Below are 11,194 nucleotides of genomic sequence, written 5' to 3'. Positions count from 1 at the left end.
ACACACACATATCCGCCTCCTAAGTTAACTTCTTCCATCTCTTCATTAGCCTTCTCCCTCCATGCTTTCATTTCTCTCTCTCTCTCTCTCTCTCTCTCTCTCTCTCTCTCTCTCTCTCTCTCTCTCTCTCTCTCCCATCTTTCTTCCTCTTCCTTTCCTCTCGTCCTCCTTGCTGCCCCGTCTCCCTTCTCTCTCCCTCCATCTCCACTTTTTCTACTTAGCTTTCTCGTCTCCCATCCTACTTCCCTTTCCTTCCTTCCTTCCTTTTTTTAGTTTCTCTCATCCATCCTCCTTTTCTATCCCTCTCTCCCCCCCATTTCTCCCTTTTCCACCTCCGCTGCCTACTCCTTTCCATTCATTCCCTCCCTCCCTTTCCCCCTTTTCTTTCATGTTTTTTCTTCCTCTTCTCTCCTTCCCTTCCCTTACCCTTCAGTCTTCGCTTTCCACCTCTTTCTGCAGTCCCTTCCCTCTCTTCCCCCCATCTCTCTCCCTCCTCTTTGCCTCTTACCTTTCTCTCAACTTCCTTCCCCCTCTTCCTTCTCTTTCTCCTTCCTGCTTCCTCCTCTTCCTTCCGTCCTTTCCTCCCTCCCTGTCTTCCCTCTCCACCTTCTCTGCTAACTCCCTCCCTCCCCCTCCACCCTTGTTCCCCCCAGCCCAAGGGACCTCTCACTTTGCTCTCCCAAGAAAATCATTTTGGTGCTCAAGGTTGGGTTACGTGTGTGAGAAGGAGGGAAGCAGGCAGGGAGGGAAGGAGGGAGGGAGAAAAAGAGGGAGGGAGGGAGAAAAAGAGGGAGGCAGGGAGAAGGGAGGGAGATAAAGAGGGAGGCAGACAAGGAGTGAAGGAGGAAGGGGGAAAAAGAAAGAGGCAAGAGGAAGGGAGGAACAAAAACAGGGAGACAGGGCGAAAGGAGGGACAAAAAGAGGGAGGCAGACAGGTAGGGAGAGAGAGAGAGAGGGGGAGGGGTAAATGGAGGGAGAGATTGAAAAAGACGTAGGTTAAGAAGAGGGGGATAGAGGGAAGGACAGGGAGAGAGAGAGAGAAAAAAAAAAGGTATAAGGAAATAGGCGGGGTATGGAAGGAGAGAGCGAGGGTTGGAGGGAGATAAGAGAGAAAGAATAAGAAATACATTGGCAACAGGTGAATGGAGTGGGAAGGTAATGGACGAAGGAGAGCAAAAAGGAAGGAAGAATGTAGTAAAGGAGAGAAGGGGTAGAGTGGAGGGATGGAAGGGGGGTGGAAAGAATAAAAAGGAATTGGTGAACGTATGAAGTGAAGGAGTAGTTAGCGGAGGGTTGAGTAGTTTTAATGATGGATGGATAGATTGTTGGATAGATGGATGGTTGAGTTAGGTGTTAGGAAGGAAGGATAGAGAGAGAAGAAGTTCAGAAATAGAGAACGGTTGAATGCAAGGAAGTATTGATAGACATATGAACGATTGAGTAGACTGAAGGAAGGAATGGATGGACGTACTGTATGGATGGATGAATTTTATGTCTGTGAGGAAAGGGGAAGGAAAAGAAATAATTTTGTAAACGGATGTAAGAAAGAAGTGTTGATATGGATGGGTGAGTGATCAGAAAGAATGTTGGATTGTTTAGTTCAAGTCAGAGAGAGAGAGAGAGAGAGAGAGAGAGAGAGAGAGAGAGAGAGAGGGAATTGTGAAACAGGCCTGAGGCTAAGAAAGGGAAGATAGCGATAGGGAGGAGAGGATGGTTGGAGAGAGGGGGGAGGAGGTTACAAGAATAATGAACAGAGGAAAATGGAGAGATAAAAGGATGGGTGGAGGAGATTGTGTAAGGAGAAGGGAGGGGAAAAAGGTTGTTTAGAGGAAAAATGTGTTACGTGCTTTGAAAGAGGAGTGATGGAGCAGGTAGAGAGAGAGAGAGAGAGAGAGAGAGAGAGAGAGAGAGAGAGGAGGAAAAGGAAATGGAGTCCTTAGGAGGATGTGGCGAGTTAATTATGTGCGTGTGTGTGTGTGTGTGTGTGTGTGTGTGTGTGTGTGTGTGTGTGTGTGTGTGTGTGTGTGTGTTTGCCAGCAGATGGGGTTATCAGTGAAATAAGTAGTGCTTCTGTACGTCAGCATAGACAGGGATGTATTTTCATGTGTGCGTGCCCCTGTGACTGCGTGTATGTATGTGCTTATGTTTTTGAGAAGTGTATGTATTTGGCGTGTGCGTGTCCGTTGGTGTAGTTGTGTTTATGCATGAGGGAGTGTCTTGCGTTAGCGGAGGCAGGTATGTATTTGCGTGCGTGCGGGTGTGGGTGTGGTTGCGTGCGCGGTGGTGGTGAGGTAAGTGCCTGTGCGAGCCTAATGAGTGAAATTAATGAGGATAGGCAGTGTGTGTGGGGGGGGGGGTGCGAATCTGCTCCCGGGGGCCATCTGTGTGTGACGCTGCCTACATCAAGCATTTAGCGGTGTGCGAAGACGGTGAGAAGGCGGGGATTAGACTAGAGATTGATGGAAAGGTGGCATTAGGGAGTGGTTGAAAAATTAGTATTAGGGATTGGTTGAAAAGTTGGGATTAGGAATTGGTGGAAAGGTGAGATTAGGGATTGGTGCAAAGGTGGGGTTAGAGATTGTTGGAATGTTGGGATTAGAGATTGATTGAAAAGTAGGGATTAGGGATTGGTTAAAAGGCAGGATTAGGGATTGTGAGAAGGGTGTTTGAGGACCAAGGGAAAGAGATTTGCGGTTGATGAAATTGGGTGGGATTAGGGATTATGAAAAGGGTGAACAACGATAGTGAGAGAGTGAAATTGGGACTGAGGGGAGTGAGTGGGTTTTAGAAATAGATATCTGCTGGAAATGACACCAGTTGTTGGAAATGGGTGTGTGATGGAAATGGGTAGGTGTTGGGTATAGGTACAGTGTGTGGTGGAAATAGACATGGGTGGTGGAAATGGGGCTAGATGGTGGAAATGGGTATCTGCTGGAAATGGGCGGATGCAGGAAATAGTTAGGGTTATAGGATGTGTTGGAATGGAGGTAGGTGGTGGAAATTGGTATGAGGTGTGATGGAAATGGGGGTGGGTGTTGGAAATAGATGTAGGATGTGTTGGCTGTGGGGTTGGATGTTGGAAATAGGTATAGTATGTGTTGATAATAGGGGTGGATGTTGGAAATAGGTAGAGGATGTATTAAATTTTGTGGATGTTGGAATAGGGAAAGGGTGTGTTGGAAATGGGATGGATGTTGGAAATAGCAATAGGATGTGTTGGAAATGGATTGGGTGTTGGAAATAGGTGTCTGCTGGGAATGGGCGAGTGTTGGAAATGGGTATTGGATGTGTTGGAAATTGGGGTGGATGTTGGAAATTGGGTGAGAGAGGCTGGAACTAGTAATGTGAGAGGACAGTGGCCCCGGGGGAGAGGGAAGAAGGAGTGAGGAGGAGGAAAGAAGAATGCAGGAGGAAGAAAAGGAAGAATGGAATGGAGGAGGAGGGAAGAAAATAAGAGAGAGAGAGAGAGAGAGAGAGGAAGGGAAGAATAAAGGAGAAGCGAGCGAGCGAAGGAACAACGGATGCAAGGGAGAGAAGAATGAGAAGAGAGGGAGGGAAGGAACAATGGAGAAAGGGAGAGACTTAGGGAGGAGAACGAAGGGAGGGATGAGAAGAGGGTAGGAGAAAGAGGAGGGAGGAAGCGAAGGAACAAGGGAGAAGAGAGAGATTTAGGTAGGAGAAAGGAAGGAGGATTAAGAGGAGAGTAGGATGAAGAGAAGAAAGGAATGAAAAATGGAGGAGAAGGAGGGAAAATTTAGGAAGAACACAGGAGGAAATTTAGGAAAGATAAAAATGTAGGAAAGGAGAAAAAGGTTAAAGGAAAGACAAAGGAATACCGGTAAGAGAAGAAACTTAGGGATTGTACAGTACTTGTATCAAGGAAGTAACAAGGTAAATGAAGAAAGACGAAAGGGAAGCACAGAAAGGAAGGAAACAAAGAGAGAGAGAGAGAGAGAGAGAGAGAGAGAGAGAGAGACTAAAGAATGGCAGGAAGATACAGTTTCTCATATTTACTCAACAAATGTGGGCTTTGTTTACCGAGTGGCTCCTCTTTACACCCTACCCCCCATACTAGCTGATCCACGACCTCCCATTCCCCGACACTCTTCCTGCTCACTTCTAACAGCCTTTCTACACCCTACCAACACCCTGCTATCACCGTACAACACATTAACTTGTTCGCTTCCTTTATTGCTTTCTTTTTCTCATCCTATTCCTGCTTTTCTCAGACTCTGCATGCTGTACTCTGCCTTTATCCTCAACAAACAAAGGATGAGGCTATGGCACACCTAATGTCTGTCTTGGCTCGTATCTCTGACTGGGATAGATGCAATCTTGTTGTTTTTAATGCATCAAAGACTCAGTTCTTACACCTATCAACCCGACAAAATCTTCCACAGGAGTACCCACTAATGTTTAATAATATCCAGCTCAATCCTGCACCGTCCTTAAACATACCACGGGTTTCATTCTCTCGGGATTTATCTTGGAATGATCATATTACATCTCCTGTGAAGTCTGCTTCCAAGACATTAGGTGTGCTAAGCCGACTCCGTGCCTTCTTGACCCCTGCACAGTTGTTGACTTTATACACGGGTTTTATTCGCCCCTGTGTGGAGTACAATTCTCATGTGTGGGGAGGCTCCCCACATACAGATCTTCTCAGTAGAATGGAGTCAAAGGCTTTTCGTCTCATTAACTCTCCTCCTTTTACTGGCTTCCTTCAACCACTGTCTCTTCGGCGCACTGTTGCGTCTTTGTCTCTTTTCTGTCGCTGCTTCAATGGTCACTGCTCCTCGAACTGTCTGCTTGCATCCCTCCACCTCTACGACGGGCGCGTAGTACCTGTGTAGCAACAAACTCTCATCTCTTTTCTGTCCAGCTCTCTAATGCAAGAGTTAACCGTTACTCCCAGTCCTTCATTTATGCAACAGGTCAACTCTGGAACTGTCTCTCTCTATCAGTATTTCCTATTTCCAATGATCTCCAGTCTTTCAAATTCATTGTGTCCAGGCATCTTGAAATGAACGGATCCTGAATTTGGCTCTTTTTTGTATTGTTTTTTCTTTTTCTTGCAAGGAACGATTTGCGGGCTCCTGGCCTTTGGCTCCTTCTTCCTTGCATAAAAAAAAAAAAATAACTGCCAGACCCTTAACTACACCCAGTCCCCACCCTGTTTACACCCAGCCTACTGAAATCTACCTACACCCTGCTTACCCCATCCAGTGTACCTACATCTTCCTCTGTCTTAACTACCTCTCCTTGCCTTTATCACAATGCTTACACTCTCATCTTTCCAGGGCCTCCAGATTTTACTTCCCCTTTCCCTCCTATCTTTTTTTCGACAATTTCCTTTCTCTTCCACTCACATTTCCCACACATTCCAGACTTGTGACTCTCCACCTTCATCTCTGTAGCTTCTATCCTTACGTCCACACTCTTCTTTAACTCCTTTCATATTCTTTCATATCCATTCTCCCACATTTCCAGCCTTCGACTTAGTTCCTCTTCTCAACACTCTTCTTCGACTCTCCGTACATATTTCTTTACACACACACACACACACACACACACACACACACACACACACACACAGAATTTCCACTTTCCCCACCATATCCCTCTCCCTCGCCGCCTCACCTCTCCACATCCTCTTGTCACCCCCTGTTACACCCTCCCTACACACCCTAATGTACGCCTTTAACAGTCAATTTGCCCTACAGAATTCAATCTCCCTGCAGCATCACTCTCTTACCCCTAAATTCTTTCCTCCCCCAATTTTTTTTTTTTTTTCATATTTTTCCTTGGCCTCATTTTTTCCCCTCACCCTCTAGGCCTTATTCAGTCTCTGTCCTCCTACCTCTTACATTTTTACCCTTCTTTTCTTTATAATACAGTATTCTCTCTCTCTCTCTCTCTCTCTCTCTCTCTCTCTCTCTGACACACACACACACACACACACACACATCTTCTAGCGATCCTCTCCACCTAACCTTCCATTCATCATCCCTAGAGTAATTACATACAGTATTTTCCTTTCTTCCTCCCTTCACCATTCCCTTAACTCTCCTCTCTTCCAGATTCCCATTGCCTTGCGTCCTTCCTCACTGTGTATGTATATCCAGTTTTGCTTCTTTATTTGTCTGTTCAGCTTTCTCTTTCTGGCTTCTTATAGTTTAGTCTTAGTCTCTTCTTTGCCATCTTAAAATATTTCATGCATCTTTGACTCCTCTTCTACCCCTTCCTATTCATCCTCTACCATTTACCACCACCACCAACTCCTCCTCCTCCTCCTCCTCCTCCTCCTCCTCCTTCCCCTCCTCCTCCTCCTCCTCCTCCTGTTTAGCATACATTTTCTCCATCCTTTCATTTTCCGTCATCGTATCTTATATTTTTGCGCCGATATTTGCATTCTAAACTCTCATCTTCCTTTTTTTCTTTTCGGGATATTCTGTCGTCTTCTTCTCCTCCTCCTCCTCTTGTTCTTCTTCTTATCATCATCATCATCATTTCATTCTCATAGTCACCATATCACGCATTCATCTTTACTTTTTTTTTTCCTTCTCCTCCTTCTTCTTCCCCCGTATTATCATCATCATCATCATCATTGTCATGATCATCATTATAATTTTTTCATTTTCACTTTGTCTACATATCTTACATTCATCCTTACTTTCTACAATATTATTTTTATTCCTTTTCCTCCCCCTCGTCCTTGCATAAAATATTCTCATTTTCTGCCATTTTGAATTCTAACATTTCCACCTCCTCCTTCTCCTCCTCCTCCTCATCATCATCGTCCTTTCCCTCCTCCTTATTCTCTCTTATTTCTTCTTCCTCCTCCTCCACCGTCTGTAACCTTACCTTCATTCTTAAACTCTTCGGTACATTATAAACATTCCTCCTCCTCCTCCTCCTCCTCCTCCTCCTCCTTGCTTTACTGTCCTTATCCTTCAGCGTGTAGAATTAGATCTCGTAGTCATTGTCTGCTCTGTAACAAGCAGCCTCGAAAGAACCATAAGGTCTGTTGGTTTGCTTTCCTTTGTATTTCTTTGTATTCCTCCTCCTCCTCCTCCTCCTCTTCATCGTCCTTTTGCTCCTCGTTATGCCCTCTTTTTCCTCTTCCTCCTCCCCCGCCGTCTGTAACCTTATCTTGCATTCTTAAACTCTTCATTGTAAATATTCTTCCTCCTCCTCTTCCTTCTCTTTTCAATCTATATTTTCTTCCTTCTGTCCTGCATGTTTAGGTACGTTAACCATTTCTCTTTCAACACCTTTCCTTCTTTCCTACGTCTTGTTTCCTTTTTTCTCCTCCTCCTTCTCCTCCTCCTTTTCCTCTTTGTCCAAACTTTTTTTTTTCCGGTATCATATTTAATCCTGTTTTATTCTCTCTCTCTCTCTCCCTCTCTCTCTCTCTCTCTCTCTCTCTCTCTCTCTCTCTCTCCTTTCCTTTCCACACACACACTGCGTACTCATATATCTTTTTCCTTCCCCACCCTTTCTCACAGCCCATATCTCTCTTCCTCCCCCTCCCCACCCTTTCTCCCCTCGCCCTTCCACACAGTATTGCGTCTCCTATCTTCCCTGCCCATCTTTACACCCCCCCGTCACTCCTCCTCCCCGCCACTCTTCTCCCCCCACCTCCATTTCCCTTCTCCCCACCTTTCCTCCCCTCCCTTTCACACCTTACTTCCTCTCCCCTTCCATTTCTCACATCCCGACCATCCATTCCCTTCCCCATCACTTCTCTCCATCTTTTCCTCCCCTCCTTCTCCTTCATCTTCTTCCTCTCTCACCTTTCCTCCTCCCCTCCTTCCGCCTTTCCTTCTCCATTTCTTCCCCCCTCCCCTCTCACTCAGTCCCCCCCATCTCATCCTTCCCCAACACTCCTCTGTCTTCGCGTTATCTCACGCTCAAAAACATTCTCCCCACTCACTCTCTCCCCTACCTCCTCCATCTCTCCCCTGCTACCCCCTCCATCTCTCTTGCGCTCCACACCCTTCCTCCTTTCCTCCTCCATCTTTTCCCTTCTCTCCTCATCCCCCACCCCTTCTCCTCTCCCCACCTTCACACCCTCTCTTCTCACCTTCAGCAGCAGTGTCTCTCTCTCTCTCTCTCTCTCTCTCTCTCTCTCTCTCTCCCAACCGACGTCCACCTGTCTCCCCACTTCCCCACCTTTTCTATTCTCTCTCTTTCCCGTTCCCCCTCTCCTCCCCTCCCTCCTCCTTCCTCCTGGCTCATTAGCCTGGGCCGACTTCCAATACACTTTGTTTTTATTTGTTTTAGCAGGTATTGGCACTATTGGTGTTGCTCTGCCCAAGCTCACCTTTTATTATTATTATTATTATTATTATTATTATTATTATCCCTGTTATTATTATTATTGTTGTTTTTAATCATCATCACCATCATCATCACCATCATCATCATCATCATCATCATCATCATCATCATCACCACCACCACCACTCATCCCATTTATTAGTGGAAAATGTGGTTGGGCCAGCAAAATTGGGATGAAAATGGTTACCGTAGTGCTATTATGTTTACAGTCATGGTCGTCGTTAATACTAATTTAACAATTATTGCTAATGCATATTTATTTAGTTTTTGTTATTATTATTATTATTATTATTATTTTATTTTTATTATTATTATTATTATTATTATTATTAATTATCAACTTCCATTTATCCATTATTAAGTTATTTATTATTATCAACTTTCTCTACATGTTCATCGGTAATTTTATCAGCACCATTTTCACAATCATCATCATAGTCTTTTTTTTTCCTCCATGGCCTATCACAACCTCCTCCCCCCCCCAAAAAAAAAAAAAAAATCCCTCCCTCCTGCCTATATATAGAAGGACGTAAGCCACACCTGTCAAGTTACCCCGGGGCCTAATTTGTTGCCAGAAAATTATATGAGCGAGTGCACATTTTGACGGCCGGCTTCGTCAGTGAAAATTTATCGCTGAAAATACACATATGTGCGGTGGAAATGACGTATGTGTGTGTGTGTGTGTGTGTGTGTGTGTGTGTGTGTGTGTGTGTGTGTGTGTGTGTGTGTGTGTGTGTGTGTGTGTGTGTGTGTGTGTGTGTGTGTGTGTGTGTGTGTGTGTGTGTGTGTGTGTGTGCGCGCGTGCGTGCGTGCGTGCGTGCGTGTGTGTGTGTGTGTGTGTGTGTGTGTGTTCGGGTGGTGATGGTCTCTCTCTCTCTCTCTCTCTCTCTCTCTCTCTCTCACCACATCTTCACCTCCTCTGTTTTTCTCGCCTTCCGTCTCCCGTCCCTCTCCACACTCCTCCCCTCCCTTCCCCCTCCACACTCCTCCCCTCCCTTCCCCCTCCACACTCCTCCCCTCCCTTCCCCCTCCACACTCCTCCCCTCCCTTCTCTCTCCACACTCCTCCCCTCCCCTTCCCCCTCCACACTCCTCTCCCCTCTCCCCCTTCCTCCTTCCCCACAATTACACTTCATATTCATAACCAAAGCCAAAAGCCCGACCGCCCGACATCATAAACACATTCTCTCTAAACGAAATATGCCCACACCAAAAAGGAAAAAAAAAAAAATAAAAATAATGTTAAGATGGAGTCCGCAGAGTTTGGAAAGAGGAGGGAGGGATGGAGGGAAGGAGGGAGGGAAGATGACTGGAGGAGTGGAAGGAAAGGGAGGGACGGAAGGATGGAAAAAGAAAGAAGGAAGGGGGTAAAAAGGATGAGTGAGGGAAAGAAAAGCAGATTAGAGGAAAGGAAGGAAGGTAGAGTTTTGGTGAAGGAAGGAGAGATGATGACTGGAGGAGTGGAAGGGAAGGAGGGAAAAAGAAAGAAGGAAGGGGGTAAAATGGATGAGTGAGGGAAAAAAAAGAGCAGTTTAGAGGGAAGGAAGGACGGTAGGGTTTTCATGAAGTGGGAGGAGAGAAGATAATAAGAAAAATAATGAAATAAAATGGAAAGGGGGAGGATAAAAAAGAATCTCCATTAAAAAGAGGGAAAAGGTGGAAGCAATGAGGGGGGAGGGAGATGGAGGACTGAGAGAGGGAGGGAAAAGCAGAGGAGAAAATTTGTAATAAAAAAAGGGATAGGAGGAGAGAGAGGAGGAAATGAAAGATAGATCAGAAGAGAGAGGGAAGGGAGGGAAAGGAAAGAAGGGACTGAAGAATAACAAGAGAAGGCGAAAAAGAGGAGAGAAATGGCAGTAAGAAAAGAGAGAGGGAGAGAGTGGGGGAGGGAGAGAAGGAGATAAGGAGAGAGAGAGAGGGTGAGAGATAGCAGGTAGATAAGAGGGTGTTAAGGCCCAGTTTGCACGGACCTACAAAAGACCTCAGGGATTTAGGCGTGTTGATAATGAGAGAGAGAGAGAGAGAGAGAGAAAGGGAGGGAGGGAGAGAGAGAGAGAGAGAGAGAGAGAGATTGGGAAATGTAAGGAGTAGTAAATATTTATGATGCAAAGAGGAGGGCAAGTTGGATAAGAATATAATTACGGTATGCGTGTGTTTGTGTGTGTGTGTGTGTGTGAGAGAGAGAGAGAGAGAGAGAGAGAGAGAGAGAGAGAGAGAGAGTCATTAAGGCCAAACTTCATTTAACTTAAGACAAAGAAGCAGTGAAAAATAAAAGCATCGTTTTCTTGAAATTTAATGGCAAAAATAAGAAGGAGAAGAATGCACAGGCAGAGAGAGAGAGAGAGAGAGAGAGAGAGAGAGAGAGATTTATACCGTCACTTAGTCTCTCCATCGTCATAGCAACCCATAACAACACCCAGTTCACGAAGAAGTACACAGAATAAAGTGTAAGGTGTATTAATGGCTCGCTTGGTAAGCTGCTGTACTCAGGCAGTTGCAAGCGCTGGTTCGAATCCTACAACGGCCATACCACGTTGAGTACACCGCTTCCCGTCCGATCAGCGAAGTTAAGCAACGTTGGGTCTGGTTAGTACTTGGATGGGTGACCGCCTGGGAACACCAGATGCTGTTGGCAACCCTACGTGTCAAGTGGGGTTGGTGGAGGATTAGTGCCCCTCCCTGTAAAACAATTAACTCTAAGCCCTTGGCCACCCCGTCTGGGATACATGGCGTCTGGCAATGAATGAATGAAAAAAAACAGTATACAAAAGTACAAACAGCAGTAAGTAAAATATCTGTGAAGTATAATCAGTATGTAGAGATAAACATTTCAAAACAGCCTTAAATTAGAA

The 11,194-nt window shown here is 45.5% G+C and overlaps 1 non-coding gene across 1 annotated transcript; it reads left to right on the top strand.

The window, feature by feature from the left end:
* Window positions 1-10,858: 10,858 nt before the first annotated feature.
* Window positions 10,859-10,977, top strand: LOC145414305 (5S ribosomal RNA). The gene has a single exon (XR_013899843.1). It is a non-coding gene; the product is annotated as a 5S ribosomal RNA (ribosomal RNA).
* The last annotated feature ends 217 nt before the right edge of the window (window positions 10,978-11,194 follow it).

This window comes from Coenobita brevimanus, chromosome 98 (assembly GCF_032717465.1).
Source record: "Coenobita brevimanus isolate Jiangsu-jjx chromosome 98, ASM3271746v2, whole genome shotgun sequence".
Taxonomy (NCBI): Eukaryota; Metazoa; Arthropoda; class Malacostraca; order Decapoda; family Coenobitidae; genus Coenobita; species Coenobita brevimanus.
Note: the sequence above shows the minus strand (reverse complement) of the source record. Positions and strands in the feature narration are given on the sequence as shown.